A 23,621-nucleotide genomic window follows, 5' to 3' on the forward strand; every position below is an offset into this window, starting at 1 on the left:
GACACTCAGGTCAGTCCTTGGGCAGAGATGTGAGCTACAGGCAGAAAGAGACCCCTGATCTGACACGGGGGGCAGAATGGGGACACAACCTAGAGGGCACAGCCCACCCAGGGCTTGGCCAGAGGCCTCCCTGCCCACTCAGCTGCCTGGATCCTCTGTTCCTCACTCTCACAGTTCCAGCTCCAGCCAAACCTCTGCCAAATAGAAACCATTCACAGTTTTTTATCATAAAAGCATATGTGCAATCTAGAAAATGTGTAAATTATAACAAGGGAAATAAAGATCAATTATAATGCACCTTCACAGAGATAACCATGTTTAACATGTTGCATATTATTCTTGTATCTATTAGAAATAACTTTTTTTTTAAAGATTTATTTATTTATTTAAAAGGCAAAGTTACAGAGAGAAGGAGAGAAAGAGAAAGATTTTTTTCTATTGCTGGTTCACTCCCCAAATGGCTGCAATGGCCAGGCCTGCGCCAGGCCAAATCCAGGAGCTTCATCCAGGTCTCTCTTGTGTGGGTGGCAGGAGCCTAATTACTTGGGCCATCCTCGGCTGCTTTCCCAGGCTCATTAGCAGGGAGCTGGATTAGAAGTGGAGCAGCGCCGGTGCCGCGGCTCAATAGGCTAATCCTCCGCTTTGCGGTGCCGGCACACGGGGTTCTAGTCTTGGTCGGGGCACCGGATTCTGTCCCAGTTGCCCCTCTTCCTGTCCAGCTCTCTGCTGTGGTACGGGAGTGCAGTGGAGGATGGCCCAAGTCCTTGGGCCCTGCACCCGCATGGGAGACCAGGAGAAGCACCTGGCTCCTGGCTTCGGATCAGCGCGATGCGCCGGCTGCAGCGCGCCGGCCGTGGTGGCCATTGGAGGGTGAACCAACGGCAAAGGGAGGACCTTTCTCTCTCTCTCTCACTGTCCACTCTGCCTGTCAAAAAAAAAAAAAAAAGATTTATCTATTTATTTGAACGACAGACTTACAGAGAAACAGAAAGAGAGGTTCTCCATCCACTGGTTCACTCCCCAAATGGCCACAATGGCTGCAGTTAGGTTGATAAGCCAGGAGCTTCTTCCGGGTATCCCACTCCATCTTCTACTGCTTTCCCAGGCCCTAGTAGAGAGCTGGATCAGAAGTGGAACAGCCAGTACTCGACTGGCACCCATGTGGGATGCTGGGGCTGCAGGCCGGGGCTTTACCGGCTATACCACAGCTGCTGATCTTAAAACTATTGATCCAGGGGCTGGCGCTGTGGCTCACTTCGTTAATCCTCCATCTGCGGTGCCGCATCCCATATGGGCATATGGGCGCCAGGTTCTAGTCCCAGTTGCCCCTCTTCCAGTCCAGCTCTCTGCTGTGGCCCGGGAGGGCAGTGGAGGATGGCCCAAGTGCTTGGGCCCTGCACCCCATGGGAGACCAGGAGGAAGCACCTAGCTCCTGGCTTCAGATGGGCACAGCACCGGCCATAGTGGCCATTTGGGGAGTGAACCAACGGAAGGAAGACCTTTCTCTCTGTCTCTCTCTAACTCTATCTGTCAAATAAATAAATAAATAAATAAATAAAATGCTGTTCTCTTAAAAAAACAAAACAAAACAAAACAAAACAATTGATCCAGGAACAGCACAGCCTCAAGGGAGATTCACTGCCTGGTCATCAGCTGACTGTGGTTGTGTCAGTACCAAGACATGGTGGACACACAATAGATACTCCACACAAATGTTGACTCGTGTGTGTGTGTGTGTGTGTGTGTGTGAAGGAACACACTTGGGCTTCAACACTGGTTTTAATTCTCTTTGGTTGAAGTTGTTTCAATAAACAGATCTAATTTAGCTCCCTGGGTTATGAAGGATAATGATATAAAGTCACATTTACTTATGGATGGCATGGGGTGAGGCCTTGAAGTACTGGGGCCAGGGTCTTGGTTCTCATGGGGCTTACAGTCAGGCAGGGGGCGTCACACACTGTTCAAATAATCACGCTGATGAAGGCATCCAGGGCTCTAGGCTAGTGCATAACCAAAGAACTTGACATGACTGTTGTATCCATGTGGGCTTCTATGATAGATTCTGAAGGCACAAGGAAGAGTGACATTGGCCTGCCTCAAAGACTTCTGGCTCTGAGCAAAGATAAAATCAGTGTGACAGGTGTATGTGGGCTGCCTGAATCTCACACCATGGTCAGGCATAGGGTCTCCTGGCTAGACTTTCCCCAGCTTCCTGGCAGATAGGCGTGGCTTTGTGATGCACCTCAGCCAATGTGGAGTGATGGAAATGATAAACGCCATTTCCAGGCCCAGCTCTTTTTTTTTTTTTTTTAACTTTTATTTAATGAATATAAATTTCCAAAGTACAGCTTATGGATTACAATGGCTCCCCCTGATAACTTCCCTCCCACCCGCAACCCTCCCCTCTCCCGCTCCCTCTCCCCTTCTGTTCACATCAAGGTTCATTTTCAATTCTCTTTATATACAGAAGATCAGTTTAGTATATTGTAAGTAAAGATTTCAACAGTTTGCACCCACATAGAAAAACAAAGTGAAAAATACTGTTTGAGTACTAGTTATAGCATTAAATCACAATTTACAGCACATTAAGGACAAAGATCCTACATGAGGAATAAGTGCACAGTGACTCCTATTGTTGACTTAACAAACTGACACTCTTGTTTATGGCATCAGTAATCACCCTAGGCTCTTGTCATGAGTTGCCAAGGCTATGGAAGCCTTTTGAGTTCACCGACTCGGATCATATTTAGACAAGGTCATAGTCAAAGTGGAAGTTCTCTCCTCCCTTCAGAGAAAGGTACCTCCTTCTTTGATGACCTGTTCTTTCCACTGGGATCTCACTCGCGGAGATCTTTCATTTAGGTATTTTTTTTTTTTTTTTTTTTGACAGAGTGTCTTGGCTTTCTATGCCTGAAATACTCTCATGCCAGGCCCGGCTCTTAAAACACTATTTGTGGCCAGTGCTGTGGTGCAGCAGGTTAACGCCCTGGCCTGAAGTGCTGGCATCCTATATGAGTACTGGTTGGAGACCCGGCTGCTCCACTTCCAATCCAGCTCTCTGCTATGGCCTGGGAAAGCAGCAGCAGATGCCCCAGGTCTTTGGGCCCCTGCGTGGGAGACCTGGAGGAAGCTCCTGGTTTTGGATCCATGCAGCTCCGGCCGTTGCAGCCATTTGGGGAGTGAACCAATGAACGGAAGACCTTTCTCTCCGTCTCTCCCTCTGTCTGTATCTCTACCTCTCAAAAAAATAATAAAATCTTTAGAAAAAAATGCAAATTCTTGGGTCCTACTCAGACCTACTGTAGAAATTGTGGGAATGGGAAGTGGCTTCCCAAGGCCTCCAGGTGACTCTGATGCCACAGTCCTAACGGGTTAAAGGGAAATAAAATGTTTCATCAGACGCTGACCTTTCTTGTCAGCCCAGCTACTCACTGCTCGGCTCACACGTGCCAGAGAAACACACTTCCACACTCCTGAAGTCACTGTGTTTCTGGGTCTCCTTGCCACCCGACTTTGCAGCTCATTTACCCAGATGGTTTTTCTTTCTTTCTTTCTTTCTTTCTTTTTTTTTTTTTTTTTTTTTGACAGGCAGAGTGGATAGTGAGAGAGAGAGACAGAGAGAAAGGTCTTCCTTTGCCGTTGGTTCACCCTCCAATGGCTGCTGCGGCCGGCGCATCTCGCTGATCCGAAGCCAGGAGCCAGGTACTTCTCCTGGTCTCCCATGGGGTGCAGGGCCCAAGGACTTGGGCCATCCTCCACTGCACTCCCTGGCCACAGCAGAGAGCTGGCCTGGAAGAGGGGCAACCGGGATAGAATCCGGCGCCCCAACCAGGATTAGAACCCGGTGTGCCGGCGCCACAAGGCGGAGGATTAGCCTGTTAAGCCACGGCGCCGGCTCCCAGATGGTTTTTCAGTAGAGTTCGGTATGTGGGAACACTGCTGCTTTGAAAATGCTTTGAGACCTGAGACAAAAGTTCTAATTTAAGAAATTCTATTTGGGAAACCCAATACAAGGAGGCACGCGATTGTAGCAAGGATTCCACCTTGTGAAGCTGTGCCCAGTTCTAGGCACAGACTGGTGGGGGTGGGATTGCCAGGGCCCACACAACCCTGGATCTGAGCAGCATCCTGGCCTTGACTCTCTATTTCCGACAGCTGTGTTGTCTATCAGGCAGATTTGTTCTTTGGCCCAATTCCCACAAGTTAAGGGGGCTGCAAGCAGAAATTAAGGAATGTACTATTTTTTACTCTAAGATCTGTTATCTGCAAGGCCCACTAGGTTGCACTGCTTATGTTCGAAAGTTAGAGATAGATTCTCTTGGCGTTCAGAGTAACCACTTATAAATGATTCCTAATTTATGATGGCTTGACTTAGAATCTTTTGATTTGTGGAAGGGATACAGAGTCAGTGGAAACCATGCTTTGATTTTGAATTCTAATTTTTTCCTAGACTGGGGATATATGCTTTGAGCCTCTCCCGCTGCTGGACAGCCACAGTAGTTCCCTGTCAGCCACATGATCGCGATTCTGTCGTGTGCTGTATTGCCAGCATTTTTGTGGATATTGTTTCATGTTTTCACATTCCATCATGTCTATACCTTTGAGTGTACAGGAGATAACAACACCTTGTTATAAAACGGACTTTGTGTTAGATGGTTTTGCCCAAAGGTAGGCTAAGGTAAGTGTTCTGAGCAAGTTTGTGGCAAGCTAGGCTAAGCTATGATGACAGGTAGGTCCCATATATTAAATGCATTTTCTACTTAGCATCATTGGTGTTTTCAATGGGTTTATCAGGATGAAATCCCATTGTACATCGAGAAGCATCTGTATTTAAGATTCTCCCTCTCAGTCTTGAGATAAATTCGTTTTGAACTGTCACAAAGGTATTACCTGTTGAGCTGACATCTTGGAGCGTTTCCCCAACGATGGAGGTCACGTTAGCTTTGAGACAAAGGATTTAAAAGGGAAGAGGGATCCCAATTCACCTGTAAAGTCAGAACCACTGCAGCCGAACAGTGCTACTGCAGCACCCCAGGACCAATCTGTGTCGTTCTCACAGTCATCCCAGGATGGAGCTGAATGTCCTGACCACTGACAGGAAGAGCAGAGAATCAGATGACATCACTCCCAAAGCAGGCTCTGGCTCTGCAGGGGGAGCACAGCCCGCCTTGCTAGGGCACACCTCTCCCCACTCTGGCTGGAACAACTTCGCAAATTAAATACTGTGACAGTCAAGCTTGACACACTTGACAATTTGGGTCTCAATCACTCGATTTCCACCTGACTGTCTGATCGAATAACATCTCATCTTACAGACGCTAAACCAGCATGGGGCTAGGGGGCTGGGAGCACAGCATATATTATAAAGGACTTGGAAGATAACCCGGGGTTTCTTAGGAAGAGCACACTGGGTCTGGACAACGACAGAACCTGCTGGTCACCTGCCACCAGGGGACTGCCCCCCTCATCTGGCTCTTGAGAAGGTCAAGGTTGGCAGACCAGCTGTTACATTTCAGGGCATGTGACAGAGTGGTGACGATGAGAAACCAGATCTGTCTTCTGAGTGGCCCTGGACACTGTGCACTCCCCCACCTGTGAGGCCACCCCAGACGCTTGCTGAGCATGTGCTGGGCCTTGCAGATGGGGTCCAAAAGTCTTAGTCAACCAGAGAAAGAATGTTAAAAAGTCTAATTGTGCTCTGTTGCTTTTATCAAAATCAGGAAATTAATGCTGGCGCATTACTACCACCTAATCCTCAGATCCCACTCAAGTTTTACCAAATGTACCCTTACGTCCCTTTTGTGTTGCTCTAACACAATATCAAAGACTGGGCAGTTTATAAATAAAAAGAAAATCATTTCCTGAAGTTCTGAAGGCTGGGAAGTCCAGCATCAAGGCACTGGCCCTTTGTGCTGCCCTGTCCCATGGTAGAAGGCAGAAGGGCAAGAGAGCAAGGGAACAAGAGGGGATCAAATGTGCTCTCTCAACAAGCCCACTCTCGTGATAACTAACTCACTCCTCTGGTAATGACATCAATCCATTCACGAGGGCAAAGTCCTCTTGACCTAATCACCTCCTGTTGGGCCCTGCCTCCTAACACTGTTGCATTAGGGATAAAGTTTCTAACATAAAATTTGAGAGAAACAGTCCATCCTTAGCATGCCCTTAACAGAAAGAGTATCCAGTTCAGAATCAAGTTCACACAGTCCTCGTCTCTCCTTAGCCTCTTTCAGTCCTTCCCAGATGTTCATGACCTACAGCACTTCCCAAGGTCACGGTCAATATTTTGTAGAATGACCCTCCACTTGGGCTTGTTTCCTCATTCAATTCAGGTATTGTTCTTTGGAGGGGGATCACAGAAGATACACTGCTTTCTCCTCACTGCATCCTAGCATTGCACACGCTATCACTCTGCCCTTTTACTGTTGATGTCCATCATCTGATTCAGAGGGTGTCTACTATACTTTTCCACTATACTTTCTGTTAGTAATTAATAATACTTTATATGAAGAAACGTTGAAATGGTCTAACCTTGTCCCTCACCAAGCTAGCAATGTGTACGTTTATTGATTAGTAGCACTGGGGACTCATGGTCTTCTATTTTATTCAGTAGGCTATTAATCATTACTATCAGTATTTATCCTGATGCTTAAATTGTTCTGGGTTGGGCAATGCTAGCACCTTCACCTAGTAACTGTGGTTTTCTTTCTTTAAAACTATTTATTTATTTTCATTTTATTTGAAAGAGAAAGAGAGGTCTTTGTCTACTGCTTCATTACTCAGCTGTCCACAATAGCTGGCCTTGGGCCAGGCCAAATCCAGGAGCCAGGAACTCCAACCAGGTCTCCCATGTGGGTGACAGGGACCCCAGTACTTGAGCCATCATCTGCTGCCTTCCAGGGTGTACAATGGCAAGAAGCTAGAATCAGAAGTGGAGCCAGAACTCAAACTTAGGCCCTCCAGTATGTGACGTGGGAGTCTCAGGCAGTAACTTAACTGCTGTGTCAAATGCCCAACTTTGATTCAAATGTCTCTCTTTTATGTTATCATTTTTGTACCACTTCCTTCTTACCACTATCTTGTCAAGGTATTAGGATAACACTACCATAAATTCCTACCAAGCCATCACTTTCTTCTTTCTCTCACTTTGGCCAAGTGTTTCCTTCAAAGAACAGAAGCACTTTAACAGACAAGAAATAAAAGGTAGGTATCCAGAGGGCAGAGATTCTTTTTTTTTTTTTTTTTTGACAGGCAGAGTGGATAGTGAGAGAGAGAGACAGAGAGAAAGGTCTTCCTTTTTGCCGTTGGTTCACCCTCCAATGGCCGCTGCGGCCAGCGCATTGTGCTGATCCGAAGCCAGGAGCCAGGTGCTTCTCCTGGTCTCCCATGTGGATGCAGGGCCCAAGCACTTGGGCCATCCTCCACTGCCTTCCCGGGCCACAGCAGAGAGCTGGCCTGGAAGAGGGGCAACCGGGATAGAATCCGGCGCCCCGACCGGGACTAGAACCCGGTGTGCCGGTGCCGCAAGGCGGAGGATTAGCCTGTTGAGCCACAGCTCCGGCTTGAGGGCAGAGATTCTTAAACATGCGATGCCATGTATCAGCAAGAAGTTAGCAAGTAACTGCTGCTTGGATGTCTGCTGTAGTTTATGATCCATGGAGATCCTATGAAGAGCTGTCAATGATCTCAACTGTACAGTAGACAAACGCTGGCAAGCTTCCAGTCTGCTTTCAGCATACCTGAGAGGGAAGAAGGGAAATGATCCACCATGAACTTCCTAGGCAGCCTTCGGCAGACTACCTAACCAATCTGGGTTTCAGTTTCAAATGGGAATGGGAATGTCTGAGCACTGCCAGTCTAATACAAAGTATTCAGAAACATAAGGGTTGGCTGCTCATTGTTTATTAAGATGAAAGCCAACCTTTTGTTAGCTCAGAACAATGCCCAAGATTGAATCTGGACTTCAGAGACTATGCTGGAATACACACCACTCTACTCAGAAGGACGGGGATGGAAGCCCTGGCTTGGCAGAACAATGCCCGGTATTCCTCTCACAAGGAGTCCTTGAGCAGGCCTCACCGTTTATATAATATGCAATGTCATCTTAGCCCCAGGGGAGAGCTGCATTTGAAGGAGATGATAGGTAGGAAGGTGCCCTCTGTACCAGAAGTATGAGGGACTTAAAAAATTCGTGAAAAATGGAATCAAAATGAGTTTATTTTGGTGCAAGGGATTTGGAGACTCATGCATAGTTTTGCTATCACACGTCTTACAGGAGTCATTGTCAGGGCTGGTGCTTTGGTGCAGTGGGTTAAAGTCCCAGCCTGCAGTTCTTGCATACCATCTGGGCGCCTGTTCAAGTCCTGGCTGCTCCCCCTCCGATCCAGCTCCCTGCTAAAGGCCTGGGAAAGCAGTGAAGACGGCCCAAGCCCTTTGGTCCTTGAACCCACATGGGAGACGCAGAGGAAACTCCCAATTCTTGGCTCCTGGCTTCTAATCGGCTTAGCTCCAACTGCTGCGGCCATTTGGGGAGTGAACCAGAGGATAAAAGACCTCTCTCTCTTTCTATGTCTCTACCTCTCTCTGTAACTCTTTCAAATAAATAAAATAAATCTTAAAAAAAAAAAAAAAAAGCGCGTCACTGTCTCAATCCATCCAGGCGGCTATAACAAAATACCACAAACTGGGGAGCTTTAACACAAGAGCAATTCCTTTCTCGCAGTTCTGGAAAACCAAGAGCAGGGTGCCAGTGCAGTTGGGTTCTGCCAGGGGCCTCTTCCGGACTGCAGACTGCCAGCTTCTCGCCATATCCTCACATGGTGGAGGGCAAACGAGCTTCCATACACTTCTCAAAGGGCTCTCATCCCACTCACGGGGGCCCTACCCCTGGGACCTAATCTCTTCCCAAAGGGCCCACTGCTTGGTAATTACTTTGGGATAATAATTCATACCAATGAGTTGAGGATTAGGTTTCAACATATGACTTTTGTGGAGGACACAATCATTCAGACCCCATCTGTCACCAGCCCTGAGAGAAGTCCAAAGACCGGTGCCTCCACCAGGCGTGTCACGTTCTTTCGTAACTCCTCCCGGTCTGTATGTAATTTACCAACCAGGTGGCATCTTTAACTATCAGCCATGGTGCCCGTCATCACAGCTGACATATGACACTTCATCTGGTTTCCCGAGTGTGGTAGGCTGAACAATGACTTTCCCAAGATGTCTCTGTCTTAATCCTTGGAAACTGTAAACAAACTATAAACATACATGAGGTGGCAGATGGAATTAGGTTGGTAACCAGAGGACCTTAAGATAGGAGGTTATGATGATGGTTACACAGGTTGGCCAAATGTAATCACAGGGTCTTTCCTAGAGAGAGGGAGGCAGGGCAGTTGGTGTAGGAGTCACAGAGAGATGAAGATGCTACACTGTTGGCTTTGAAGGTGGGAGGGGCTCACACACCCAGGAAAAGTGTGCAGCCTCTAGAACTGGAAAAAGCAAGAAAAAGGGTTTTCCCTTCAAGTTTCTTGAAGGGCCCAAATCACTGCCAATGCCCTGGCTGTAGCCTCTGACCTCCAGAACTCTTTATAATAAACATACACGGCTTGGAGTCACTGAGTTTGGTGAAATTTGCCATAGCAACAACACAGAGAAACAGAGCTGGGTAAGGTTAATGAGGACAGATTCTTGAGGGACTGGGAACCTTTCACCCACACCTGACTGCAAGGCTGGCCCCTCGCTCCTTCTCCAGTCTCAAGTGTGGCCCTCCCCATCTCCCACCTTGCTCCCAGCATCCAGAACTACTGCAGCTCCCCAAGGCTTCCTTGTCTAAGATAAGCCCAGTTGGTCTTGATACACTATGCCTTTTATGCATGACTGGGTGCAATTTGTTAACATGCTGTTCAGAACTGCTGGGTCTGTGTTCATAAGGAATCCCAGTCTGCAGTTTTCTGACAACATTTTTGTTGGGTTTTAGATTAGGATAATCCTGGCCTTAAAATGATTTGAGATGTGTTCTCCTACCTGGAAAAGTTTGGACAGAATTAGTATACTTTTTTAAAAAATTTATTTGGAAGTCAGAATTAGCAAGAGACACACACACTGAAGAAAAAAATCTTCCATCTACTAGTTCAATCCCCAAATGGCCGCAACAGCCGGAGCTGGGCTGATCCAAAGCTAGGAGCCAGGGGTTGCATCCATGTGGGTGCAGGACCCAAGGACTTGGGCCATCTTCTTTCCCAGGCGCCTTAGCAGGGAGCTGGACTGGAAGCAGAGCATCCAGGGTTTGAATCACTGCCCATATGGGATGCCAGCACTGCAGGTGGTGGCTTTACCTGCTAAGTCAAAGCGCTGGCCCTAAGTACACTTTCTTCCATAGATATTTGGTAAAGGTCACCAGTGAAACCATGTGGGCCTCACTGATTACAGTTCTCTTTGTTAAAAGGTTTTTAACTGTAAATTCATTTAAAAAATTTGTCCAGAGAGATGAAGAACGACAGAACGAGAGAGAGAGAAATGCCAGAGTGCGCTCCCATCTGCTGGTTCTCTCTCCAAATGCTCACAACAGCTCAGGCTGGGCCAGGCTGAAGCCAGCAGCCTAACTCAGGACAGGTCTCCCATTTGAGTGGCAGGGACCCAAGTACTTGAGCCACCATCTGTTGCCTCCCACGGTGCCCATTAGCAGGAAGCTGGAATTGGGAGAGAGCCAAGACCCGAACCCGGGCGCTCCAGTATGGGACAGAGGCATCTTAAACTAGGCCAACTGCCCATCCCAACTGTCTTTGTTTGCTTGTCCATTCTTTGTGGTCCCGGTTTCACCAATTTCTGCTCTGATGTTAATTATTTCCTTCCTGTGCTTGCTTTGGGTTTAATATGCTCTTTCCCCCTCTATGAAGGTGGAAACAAATGTTATTGATTTGAGACTTTTCCTCTTTTCTAGAATAAGCATTAATGCTATAAATTTCTCTGTAAGCACTGCTTTAGTTGAATCCCATACATTTTAAAATTCAAAATATTTTCTTATTTCCTTGCTGATACCCTCTCTGACCTATGGATGTTTAGGCGTGTGTGGTTAGAGGATTTGGTTGCACTCTGATCTCAGCTGAGTCTGACAGCCTTTGCAATCCCACACCCGTACCACTCGGGCCCTGTTTGAGACGTGAGTGATATAAACCTTAGCTCAATTCTCAAAGCCTGTGCTTTGCTGCTTTACACATATCCCATGCATGAACAGCTCAACGGTGAGGCTGCGAGATGAGCAGGTTCATACAAAGAATGATCCACACTCCCCACGCCCAGGTCACAAGGGCCCCTTTCCCAGTTTCCTTGACCGGTAAGGCAGGGTGTAGCGTGAAGATTTAGCTCACAGGGCTGCCACCGCTCTGCAATTACACCGGTAGGGCCTGCATTTGAGATAAACCTGTGAGAGAAAGGAGAAAAAGAAGAGGAGGACCACAGGGGCCTCTTCCCAGTGCCTCCGCCACCACCGCAACCCTGCTCCTGGGCCCACGCTTAGGCAAAGTCTCAGAGTAAGAAGACAACAGACAAGGAAACTCGTGCCCACGCTGGTCACTTCTCAGGCTTGCCCCTGTCCCTCAGCCCACAGGCTCCCGGGACTTCACGCAGTCCTCAGGCAGGAGCTGTTCACATCTCCCCAGAGTTTTAGCCGTCATCAGCAGGACAGACAGGCTGGCCTGAGCTGACTGCTTTGTAGGCTGTCTGCTGTGCCCTGTGCCAAGCGTGACCTTCAGTTCATGTCTGGTTTGCTTTCCTTTTATTTACATTTTTTAAATTTCTTTTAAAGATTTTATTTATTTATTTGACAGGTAGAGTTACAGACAGTGAGAGGGAGAGACAGAGACAAAGGTCTTCCTTACACTGGTTTACTTCCATTGGTTTAGTCCCCAAATGGCCACAACGGCTGGAGCTGTGCATATCTGAAGCCAGGAGCCAGGTACTTCTTCCCAGTCTCCCATGTGAGTACAGGGGCCCAAGCACTTAGGCCATCTTCCACTGCTTTCCCAGGGCACAGCAGAGAGCTGGATTGGAAGAGGAGCAGCCGGGACTAGAACTGGTGCCCATACGGGATGCTGGCACTGCAGGCAGAGGATTAACTTGCTGCGCCACAGTGCCAGCCCTGCTTTCCTCTTATAACTAAGGCTGCCATTCAGACCCCTAGAAAACCTTTCTGGATCGCTCCCACCCTTTAAGTCAAGGCTGAGCACCTCCCCCATACCAGCCCCTCACACAGCACTGCCTCCCCACCAACCAGCAGCCTGGTAAGGAGGAAGGACCCCTCTTCTCTGCTCATCACTCCATTCCTCACTCACAAGGCATCAATGGAAGAGTGAAATGGTAAGTTTTATTACCTATATGAGCCTACATTAAAGACACGAGTGTTGGGGCTGGCGCCGTGGCGCAGTAGGCTAATCCTCTGCCTGCAGTGCCGGCATCCCATATGGGTGCCAGTTCTGGTCCCGACTGTTCCTCTTCCAACCCAGCTCTCTGCTGTGGCCTGGGAAAGCAGTAGAAGATGGCCCAAGTGCTTGGGCTCCTGCACCCGCTTGGGAGACCTGGAAGAAGCTCCCAGCTCCTGGCTTTGGATCAGTGCTGCTCCGGCCATTGTGGCCATTTGGGGAGTGAACCAGCCGAAGGAAGACCTTTCTCTCTCTCTCTCTTTCTCTCTGTCTGTAACTCTACCTCTCAAATAAATAAAATATTTAAAAAAAAGACACGGAGTGTTCATCTCAACATGGTGGTTACAATAACGCTAGGACTACAGTTTTCTGAAGCTGAAGGAGGGAGCCAGAGGAGCCCTGGGCCTGGGCGGACTATAATGGAGAAAACGAGCCTGAAGGCAGTCCTTTAAAAAACACTCAGGTATTCAGACGATGTCAAATCCTATTTTGACATGACACTGTTCCAATAGAAAAGCTATTTTTACAAAGCAACTGGCAGAGACAAATGATAGCTTTTAGTTTTCCATGTAAATTTAATTGAAGAAGGACAAATGCTGTCACAGTGTAGCACTTAGCATTATTCAAGAAGAATGAATTTTCTAAACATTCTTAAGGCAAACCATGAATTTTCACATTCCTGGAGAATTAATCTTTGTAAAAAAAAAAATAGGATGACTTTGTGGCAGAGTATCAGGATTTACTCCTAAGTTATTTCCCATTTCATTTGCATCCTCTGAGAAATTTTCATACTAAGACACATCAGAGGGGGCGTCTTTGTTGTCTCTGGCTCTACTTCCTCTCTAGGTTTGTTTGCTTACTGGTTGTCTTGGTCAATAATGCTGTTTGCAAACAGGCTCTGAACTCCAGAAGAAGAGGACCACGACTCACAGCTCTCGGGAAAATCTGTAACACATCGCTGCCTTCCTAGAACCCCGGGCACAACCAATCTCAAACATAGTTCTGAGGAGTGTTGTGGTATAATGGAGTTAAGCTGAGGCAGATCCCAAATCAGAGATCTCATTCAATCCCCAGCTCCTCTGCTTCCAATCCAGTTTCCTGCTAATGCACACCTGGAAGGCAGCAGACGATGCTCAAGTACTTGGGTTCCTGCCACCTATGTAGGAGACCAGATGGAGATCCTGGCTCCTGGCTTCAGCCTGCCCAGTCCTGGTGTTGGGGGTACTTGGAAAATGAACCAGTAGATGAAAGATCTTTCTATCTCTAATAGTTTCAAGTAGGTTTGGGTGAGGACACAGGGCCTGCTGAGGGCCCCACATGCAAGCAGCTGTGAGGGTGGGGAGGAAGGTGTACCGGAGCGTGTGAGGGCCGCACACAGCAAAGGTGCTCTGGGGCGTTGGAAAAAGTAATAAAAAATGGCAGTTCTGTAGGCAGACCCTGTCTTCGGTGCCAAGCCTCAGGAAGGACATCCCTGCCCTCGCTCTCCTCCTGCCTCCAGACAGGGCTTTCCCATTCTTCTTTTGCTATCATTCTAGCTCTCCTAAAAACTATTCTCTATTTTTTGAGCAATTCTAGTTTGCACACAGCAAAAGTGAGCAGAAAGTGTAGGGGGCTCCCACATAACCCTTGTCCCCATAAATGCACAGTCCCCACCCCCCGCCATGGTCAACGTCCCACACCAGAATGGACCATCTGTGGTCATCGATGAAGCAACACTTGAGAGTCAGCAGTGTCACCGAAAGCCCACAGTTTGCGTCGGGGCTCACTCTCGCTGCTGTACATCCTGAAGGTCTGGGTGCATGTGTAATGCCATGTGTCCACCATCACAGGATTATGCACAGTCATCTGCTGCCCTAAAAAGCCCCTGGGCTCTACTGAGTCACCACTCCCTCCCCCCGACCTCTGTTGATCACCGAGCTTCTCGCTGCCTTCATAGTTCTGCCATGTCCAGAATGTCACACAGCTGGAATCATATGGTATGCAGCCTTTGCAAACTGGTTGTCACCTAGTAACGTAAGTTTCCCTCATGGTGTTCCGTGGCTTCATAGCTCCTTTCTGTTTAGGGCTGAATAATATTCCACTGTCGGGATGTGCCACAGCTGACCTGTTCACCTACTAAAGCAGATCTTGGTTGTTTCCAAATAGTGTCAATTAAGACTAAGGCTGCCCAGGGCTGGTGTTACGGCACAGCAAGTTAGAAAGCTGCCACCTGCAACACTGGCATTCCATAAAAGTGCAGGTTCAAGTCCCAGCTGCTCTACTTCTGATACAGCTCCGGGCTAATGTACCCGGGAAGGCAGTGGAAGATGGCCCAAGTACTTGGGTCCCTACCACCCACATGAGACCTGGATGGAGTTTCTGGCTCCTAGACTTGGCCTGGCCCAACCCCAGCCATTAAGGCCATTTGGGGAATGAGCCAGTAGATGGAAGATCTCTCTCTCTCTTCCCCCGCCACTCCCTTACTCTCTCCCTTTTTCTCCATTGTGGTCATTTGGAGAGTGAACCAACAGAAGGAAGACCTTTCTCTGTCTCTCTCTCTCACTGTCTGTAAACTCTACCTGTCAAATAAATAAAAAATATATTTTAAAAAATAATACTGTCATAAACACCTCCATGCAGGCTTTTGTGTGGACACAAACTTTTTCTATTAACAACTATAGAAATGATTCCTGAAACTATAGTCTTAGGGGACATAAAATTTAAAGTCAGTAAGGCAGATATCAAAGAGTTCAATCAGAAGGAGGAGGATAGGTATTTTTTTTTTCCCTAAAGATTTATTTATTTATTTGAAAGGCAGACTTACAGAGAGGAAAAGCAGAGGCAGAGAGTGAGTCTTGCATCCGCTGGTTCACTCCCCAAATGGCTGCAACTGCTGGTGCTGAGCCAATCCAAAACCAGGAGCCTGGAGCTTCTTCTGGGTCTCCCACATGGGTGCAGGGGCACAAGCACTTGGGCCATCGTCTGCTGCTTTCCTAGGAGCATTAGCAGGGAGCTGGATTGGAAGTGGAGCAGCCAGGACTTGAACCAGCACCCATATGGGACACTGGCCCTGCAGGAGGTGGCTTTACCTGCTATACCCCAGTGCTGGCCCTGAGGATGGGTAGTTTTGTAAGAACTGTCCTTCGGAGTAGCTGTTCCTTTAATACTTATTTACCTTTTACTTGAAAGTCAGAGAGAGAGAGAGAGAGAGGGACAAACAGAGGGATCTTCCATCTGCTGGTTCATTCCCCAAATGGCTGCAATGGCCAGAACTGGGGCAGGCGGAAGCCAGGAGCTTCTTCATGGTTTCCCATGTGGGTGCAGGAGCCCAAGCACCCAGGCTATCCTCTGCTGCTTTTCCAGGCACATTAGCAGGAGCTGGATCAGAAGTGGAATAGCAGGGACATGAACCAGCACCCATATGGGAAGCCAGCATCACAGGCAGTGGCTTAACCTGCTACACTACAATGCCAGCCTCCAGCTGTTCAATTTTGCATCTCTACCAGCCATGAATGAGAGTTCCTATTTCTCTACATCCTGGTCAACATTTGGTATCCTCAGGATTTTTGGATTTGGATCATTTTAAAAGGTATATAATGGTATCTTATTGTTGTTTTAACTTACAGTTCTCTAATGCCATGTGACACTGAGACTTTTTATATGCTGATTCATGCCATCTGTGTATGTCTGTTGAGAATTTTTTGTTCATTTTAAAAATGAGGCTGTTTCCCTATGCTGAGCCTTTGTGTATGCCTTGAAAACATTTTCTCCCTGGCTGTGGTTTGTCCTCTCATTCTGTTGATCTCCCCAACCTTTTCCCAAGTTCAGGGGTGGGACATGGCCAAGGGGAGGCCAGTAGGGTACCTGGAGTGCAGAACTCAACTCGGCACTCACTCTCGAAGTCATGCAAGTGAGAGGCTGCATGAGAATCGAAATCTTCACAGAACTCTAGCCCTCAGCTGCACTCACGCTGGGACCTGTCAGCCCCTCTGTGTCCCTTCTTGCCTGCCCTGAGCTGCTGGGCGTGGGGGAGAGGGGCAGCTAGGATTGCCCCCACTTGGCCAGAGTCCAGGGTCTGCTGAGGATACCACCGACCAGACCGTGGTCTCGCGATGGAGAGCAATGCGGAACCCAACCTAGAGTCTGTCTTGGGGCCTGAAGACATCTCCTGAGAAATGAGACAAAGAGTGAGACCTCCGCACTACCGCTGCTGGAAAACCCCAGGGCCAGCACAAGCTCTGTCACTGCGCAGCATGACCTATGGAGAGGGGCTTGGTCTCTCCAAACCTGGGTTTCCATTCCTGTGGAGCAGGCAACATAGCACCTACCTGAGTCACAGCTCGAAGATCAAATGAGATAATATGAATAAGGGTCTAAAAACTGCCTGGCAGGTGCGGTTGCCCTCAGGAAGTGGCAGCTCTGAATGGCAGGACCAGGCTGTGGACCTTGTAGGACCGCCCCTCCCTGGACTTCCTGGGGAACTACAAGCCTCCTGTGGATGTTAACATCATCCGAGGGGAAGGCAGACTTCCTGGAGTATAGGATAGCTTTGGGAAGAAAAAGCAACTTCTGTAATTTCAAGTGACCAAGATCGAATGGTATTTCTAAATTTAACATATACCTCCCCATTCAAAGAGTGGATGAGGGTGGCAAGTTAACAACAGAAGAGATCCCACAGTCTTTTAGCATTTGTTCTCCAAAGCCTGAGCCCTGGAGATGGGAAAGAATCCAAGCTTCAGGGGAAACAGCAGGACAAGCAGAGCTGCCCCTGGACCAGGAGTGACTTTCTGCATGAGCCAGCATGGCTGGGGGGCTGCAAGGTCTTGAAAGGTGGGGGTGGGCATGGGGTCTGGAAGACCTCAGACCTCAATGGCCATTGGGAGCCCAGTGGTGGTGGTGAGGGACCGTGGACAGCCTTGAGGGGGGCTTTGGACCATGAGGCAGGATCCAAGGCCACTAAGAGGCCACGCCTGCTGGTGGTGTCTCACTGATCACCCAGTAGATAGATGCCCCAAGGACAAAATAGGTGCCTCTTCTAACACCCAGGTCTTGCCTAAATCCCCAAATGACCTCAAGGCAACCCCAAGCATGCCAGCCAGATGGGGTGCACCTTCAAGCAGAGCATACCAGACAATTTAGAAGATCCACCTTCATTCCCGCCCCCCCTGCAAGTATGTGGACTGCGATGCACACCAGCCCCATGCATCTGACCCACTGGCACTAGATGGTGGTCCTTCTTCATGATGGCAACCCTATAGCCAGGCCAGTTTCCCCTGTCTGTGTGCTTTCTCTCACTGTTTACCATTCCCTTTGCTGTCGTAGTAGCCGCAGAGCCCTCTGCCTCCCCGATTCTGGGGCTTCTGCATAACTCCCGGGTCAGGTGCACCTGACCTCTGCCTGACCTCACCCAGCTCTCTGGCGCTCACTAACTAGGTAATTCCAGGCCACCTCTTTGAAGTCTTGTTTCCTTAAAATCATCACCACTGATCCACAGGCAGCCAGAGCACTCTCAAGTTAATTACTCGGCTGGGCCTGCAGAACTGAGCAGGACCTGCAAGTCTGACATGCAGTTCTTCTTCGAACAGAAGTGGCACTTGCCCTCCTTGGAAGCAATGAAGCTAAACACCTGCTTGATTTTTCATGCAGGGAGTAAATTAGCAACTGGATGAGGTGGACATGTTTATATGAAGGAAACAAAGGAAAGGAAAGGCCTAGATAAAACCATAAAGTTTATTTTTCATTGAAAAGGAATCCTGTATCAGTGGCTAAACTGCTATGGCTGGGATAATTCTGAAATCCAGATGCAAGCACAAGAGACTTAAAATTTATCCCAGGGCCAGTGCTGTGGCACAGCAGGTTAAGCTGCTGCCTGCAGCACCAGCATCCCATACAGGCGCTGGTTTGAGTCCTAGCTGCTCCACTTCTGATCCATCTCCCCACTAATAGCCTGAAAAAGCAGAAGACGGTCCAAGGCCTTGGGCCCTTGCATTCATGTGGGAGACCTGGATGAAGCTCCTGGCTCCCGTTACGGCCATTTAGGGAGTGAACCAGTGGATAGATTATCTCCCTCCCTCCCTTCCCCCCTCCACCCCATCTGCCTCCCTCCCTCCCTCCCTCTCTCTCTCTGTAACTCTACATTTCAAATAAATAAATCAAGAAAAAAGCAACTTATCCCATATGCCATTAAAAATTATACTGCTGCAATTTGGTTGGGTTGGCTGCCTGGGTTTATTCTTTGGGGCTCAAAATATTCCACTTTCACTCCCACGATTTTATTTATTCCAGAATCCCAAATCTTGTGAAAAGCTGCCTCTACTCTTCTTCGAGGTATTGCACGTCTGTGGCTTTCCTGAGTGGGTTGGCCACGCCGGCCCCTGGCCCACTCTCCTTTCTTCCCACGACACCCCTGGGCAGCTGCTTGCCCTCCCTGCACTGCATCTGTAATCTGGTGAGCGAAATCACTGTGAACGCGCCTCCTTCCTTCCCAGCCTGTCAGCTCCTCGGAGGGCAGGGAGCTTGTGGGATTCCTTTTCATGCCCCCAGAGAAGTTGCAAAGGGCTTCATACTCAACCTCTCTCTGTGTCAGTCAATACCATGGGAGAACAATGGTGGCCGCTACCGAGAGGTTAAAACATGTTCAGCCACAGGGCTCTGGGTCTCAACACACCTTCCGGAAGGCACTGTGTCCTGACCACATGTCCCCTCCAAAGTTCATGTGGCAACTGAATCCCCCATTGTGGTGGAGTTTAGGAGGAGGGGCCTTCTGAGGGAACTAGCTTAGGCCTCTGCCCTTCTGCCTCCTATCATGTGAGAACAGAGCAAGAAGGCAGTCATCAGAACTGGTAGTGTGCATGCCAGGTAGGGCCGCCACCCGCGATGCTGGCATCCCACATGGGCACCGGTTCAAGTCCCAGCTGCTCTGTTTCCAATCCAGCTCCCTGCTAATGGCCTGGGAAAGCAGAAGATGGCCCAACTGCTTGGTCCCTGCACCTACATGGAAGACCAGAAGATGCTCCTGGCTCCTGACTTTGGCCTGGCCCAGCCCCAGCCATTGCAGCCATTTGGAGAGTGAACCAGAAGACCTGGAAGACCTCTCTCTAACTTTGCTTTTTAAATAAATCTTTTTTTTTTTTTTCCAAGAAGGCTTGCATCAGACATTGAATGCTAGCACCTCCAGAGCTACTGAGAAATAAATTTGTTTATATGTTACCCAGTTTGTGGTTTTTTTTTAAGGTTTATTTATTTATTTGAAAGGCAGAGTTACAGATAGAGAGGGAGAGACAGAAATAGAGATCATATATCCACTGGTTCACCCCCCAAATGGCCACAACAGCCAGGGCTGGGCCAAGGCAAAGCCAGGAGCCTGAAACTCCATCGGGGTCTCCCTTGTGGGTAGCAGGAGTACAAGCACTTGGGTCATCTTCGCTGCTTTCCCAGGCACAAAAGCAGGAGGTCGGATCAGAAACAGAGCAGCCAGAGGCTGAACCAGCAATCATAAGGACAGAGTCACGTGCAGCAGCTTAACCCACTGTGCCTGTGCCACAAGGCGGGCCACTATTTTGTGGTATTTTGTTATAGTAGCACAAATGAACTAAGACAGGAATTGGTGCTACAGAAACAGGGTGATGGCATAACAGATACCTAAAAATAAGGAAGGGGCTTTGGAACTGGGTCATGAGGAGAGGCAGGAAGAACTTGGAGGAGCAGACTAGCAAGAGCCTGCGTTGCTGTGAAGGCAGGGCTAAGGCTCTATGACACGGAAGGCTCTGAAGACGGGCAGTGCTGTAGGGAGAGCTGGACGGTGCCTGGAGATTCCCCCAAGTGCTTGGGATCAGAATGTTGGCAGCAATATGGATGGGAAGTGCTCCTGAGGTGTTTGGTGGAAATGAGGTATATTTTACTGGAAACTGGAGGAAAGGCTGTCTTTGTTTTAAAGTGACCAAGAACTTGGCTGAATTGTGTCTGTATTCTACTGCTTTGTGGAAGGCAGAATTTTCCAAGTGATGAATTTGTATGTTTGGTCAGAGAAGCTCTAAGCAACAGTGTTGAAGGAGCTGCATGCAAAGTCTCCTCAACTACTTCTGGCAAAATTCAAGAAGAGACAAACAAGTGGGGCCAGCACTGTGGTGTAGCAGGTTAAGCCACTGCCTGAGATGCCAGCATCCTGTATGCATGCCGGTTGGAGTCCCGGCTGCTCCACTTCAGATCCAGCCCCCTGCTAATGCATCTGGGAAAGCAGCAGAAGATGGTCCAAGTGCTTGGGCCCCTGTCATCCACATGGGAGACCCAGATGGAGTTCCAGGCTCCTGGTTGTGGCTTGACCCATCCGTGGCTGTTGGAGCCAGTAGATGGAAGATCCCCCCCACACTATAACTGGTTTTCAAATAAATAAATCTTGAGAGAAAGAGAGAGACAAACAAGTTAGACAAAACTTATAGTCACAGGGGAAGCAGAACTTAAAGATCTGGGAAGGTCTCAGCCTGGCTAGGTTGCAAAGTCTAAAAAAGTGCATCTCAGAGAGAACATCAAGGGTGTGGCCAAGTGACCACTTGGTAAGGAGACCAGTACAGAAAGAAGGAAGCCAGATGCTGTTCAACAATACCAGGGCCCTCTCATCACAGGCTGAAGGTCAAGGTCTGCAACATGGAACTCTGCCCAACGTGGGGTCTCAGCATCTCCAGGACCTCCGCATTCACTGCCCTGCACTGTCTCAAGTCTCTGCTTGCTACATTTGGATACCACACTCCCTGGCCAGGTTGGCTATGGTTTAAGTGAGCCTGGCTGCAGCGCAGGCTGTTAAGACTTGGCAGCACCCATGTAATGCTAACTGGGCAATGTAGGAGCTGTAGAGGCATGATTACTTCCACTTAGATTTCAAAGGAGGCCTCAGAGGAGCCTTGGGGCCTGGGCAGAGAATTCAACTGATGTGTAAGTAGGCAGCTTGTTTAGGTCTGTGTGAGCCGAAGTCCGTGCAAGCCTCACAGTGTAGCTACCCCTTTAACTAGCAATCAAAATGTCCTCCCAGACGGCTTCATGCACGCTAAAGCACCAGCCTCTGCCTCAAAAGACAGACTGGAGACAGGAGATGGCCTTCTCTTGCCGCAGACCTCGGCTGGGGGTGCTACTCATTTGTTCTCTCTCCCCATGCCTCCCCTTTTGGATAACCCTCTGGCCCGTTTATGATGGATAGTTCTTCATGTGGGGCAGCCTACACTCACACGTGAATGCATGTTTTCTCTCTACTATTAAACCCTGTTCCTGCTTGAGCAGCTTACAATGTCTTCACTTGAAATTCTTATCTGTGAGAGGCAAGAATCTGGAACAGAAATTACGATGCTCAAGTCCACATCACTAGAGGCAGGGCCAAGGCAAAGTCCCAACCAGTGTAATGCTTAATGGAGCGCTAGAGGCAGGACTGTCTCTGAGACTCCTCCCCAGAACTGCAGAGCCACTAGCATGCAACACTAGCCTTGATTCTTAATCAAGAGAGCCAAGAGGCACAAGAACCCAACCTGTGAGAGCTGCTTTGTGGGCTGAGCCCAGAAGGCAGGACATGGAGGCAAAGTTTATTCTCAAGCTCAAGATTCAAGGTCATCTGTCTTATTGGGCTTTGGACTTACTTGGGACCAGTTATCCCTTTCTTCTTTCCTATTTTTCCCCTTGCAATGGGAATGTTCATTCTATGGCTGCTCCACTGTTGACTTTTAGGAACATGCAACTGGTTTGATTTCATAGGCTCACGACTATAGACTAACTTGTCTCAGGATGAACTGTACTCTGAGCCTCCCCCATATCTGATTTAGATGAGACTCTGGACTTCAGACTTTTGAGTTGGTGCTGGAAAGAGTTAACTTCTGGAGCTATTGGGATGGAACGACTGCATTTTGCATGTGACAAGGACAGAACTTGGGAAGCCAGGGTGGAATGCCATGGTCTGAATGCCTCTCAAAACTTGTATGTTGAAACTGTATTTCCTTTATGGGAGCATTTTGGGGAACTGAGTAAGTGTCTGCATTTGTGGATTAGTGCTTATAATAGCGTTGGTGGGAATTAGCTCAGGTCTTTTTTAGTTTCCAGCCTTTTTCTCCAGTTGAAACCAAGCCCCATTCCCAATGGTTTTAATGCAGACTTTCTTAGGCCCAGTATTTCTCCTTCTGCGTACAGCTCCCGTGTTCACTGTGGTGATTACAAGTCAACTCCTTACGAAAGAAAGACCAGTCACCAAATCAAGGGAGTAAAGGGTCAGGTTGGTGGACTCCAAACTGCAGGATCAGAATGCATTATGGGGTGGGCATTGTGACGCAGCAGGTTAAGCTGCCACTTGCTGCACTAGCAATCCTTATCAGCGTGCCAGTTTGAGTCCTGGCTGTTCTGCTTCTGATCCAGCTTCCTGCTAACGTGCCTGGGAAAGAAGCGGAGGATGGCCCAGGTCCATGGGTCCCTGCCATCCATGTGGGAGACACAGATGGAGTTCCTGGTTCTTGGCTTCAGCCTGGCTTAGCCCCAGCCATTGCAGCCATTTAGGGGAGTGAACTAGTGATAAGATCTTTCTTTTCCGCTTTCCTCCTCCTTTTCTGTAACTCTTTCAAATAAATAGATAAATGAATAAATCTTTTAAGAAATCCATGCAATTGAGCCAGCGCTGTGGCACAGCAGGTTAAAGCACTGGCCTATAGCGCCGGCATCCCACATGAGCGCCAATTCTAGTCCCAGCTGCTCCTCTTCCCATCCAGCTCTCTGCTATGGCCTGGGAAAGCAGTGGAAGATGGTCCAAGTGCTTCAGCCCCTGCACCCATGTGGGAGACCCAGAAGAAGCTCCTGGCTTCGGATCAGCTCAGCTCTGGCCGTTGCGGCCACCTGGGGAGTGAACCAGAGGATGGAAGACTCTGCCTCTACCTCTCTCTGTAACTCTTTCAAATAAATAAAATAAATCTTTTTTAAAAAAAATCCATGCAATTATAAGGCTGAAGTGAATCCCAAGATAACCAGGCCAGCAGCCTGGTGGAGCACATTTCAGTGTCCCTGAAGCAGCCTGGCCAAATGGCCATTCAGGCCCTCTCTCCAACACACTCCTAATGCACCCATGTAGAAAGCCAGTATTATGGTGTCCACTGACAGCATGGGGTGCGCTCAGAGGTCATGGACACCTTGCCATATTGTTCCCCAGCACTGGCTGGCAGAATCTGGGTCCTGCCTTAGCCCAAAGCTCTTCAATTTTCCGTTGAT

The 23,621-nt window shown here is 48.6% G+C and overlaps 1 protein-coding gene across 1 annotated transcript in view; it reads right to left on the minus strand.

Moving 5' to 3' along the window:
* The window catches only part of GNG4 (G protein subunit gamma 4), a 74,890-nt gene that overhangs the window by 35,346 nt on the left and 15,923 nt on the right, over nt 1-23,621 (minus strand). The window lies entirely within an intron of this gene.

Source organism: Lepus europaeus, chromosome 14, assembly GCF_033115175.1.
Source record: "Lepus europaeus isolate LE1 chromosome 14, mLepTim1.pri, whole genome shotgun sequence".
Classification (NCBI taxonomy): Eukaryota; Metazoa; Chordata; class Mammalia; order Lagomorpha; family Leporidae; genus Lepus; species Lepus europaeus.